Here is a 702-nt window from a genome sequence, read left to right as displayed (position 1 = left end):
ATAGATAAAATAAAATAGCTACCGGTTGTCTGTACATCTGGGGTAGTATGAGGAAATTTTCATCCTTGCTATAGACATGAGGATAATCTACTTCCATTATTAAAAGTTTATCATTCTATATAGATTTATATTTCTCTGTAGATTTATTCAGGTATCTTTTTTTTTCTTCTGTTAATCTGACATCAAACCCTAACGTAATATATTTTTTCTTTCACTATGTAAACAAAGACAGGGCGATACAGAAAATTATGTGTACGTCGCATTGTTCTGGCAAAAGTAAGGTCTCTACCGAAAAGAAGCACCGACGACTACTTGAGGTTATGCAGGACAGCCAGAGGGGAAAGCCGTCGGCCACTGTGTGGAAAAGCGATGGGTGAGCCCAGGATCCCGAGAGGAGAGCTGTTTACCCGACTGGACTCCATCAACGGCAGAAGCTTCTGGATAGGCCGACTACTCTTACCTGGGTCATTTAATGAATATCTATTTAGCTTAATTCTGTGTCAGGCCCTGTTCTACGGCCTGGCGATACGAAGTGAACAAAACAGACAAAAATACCTGACCTCACACAGAGTTGCAGGAGGAGGGGGACAGACGCTAGACCAAATAAACAAGTAGGAATATATGATTCGTAATAGAGTGTTGAGAGCAGAATTATACTGCAAGGGGAGACAGGGAATTCCATGGTGGGGCTACAATTTTAAT

This window comes from Pteropus vampyrus, unplaced genomic scaffold (assembly GCF_000151845.1).
Source record: "Pteropus vampyrus isolate Shadow unplaced genomic scaffold, Pvam_2.0 Scaffold79, whole genome shotgun sequence".
Taxonomy (NCBI): Eukaryota; Metazoa; Chordata; class Mammalia; order Chiroptera; family Pteropodidae; genus Pteropus; species Pteropus vampyrus.
This window is presented reverse-complemented; position numbering follows the sequence as displayed.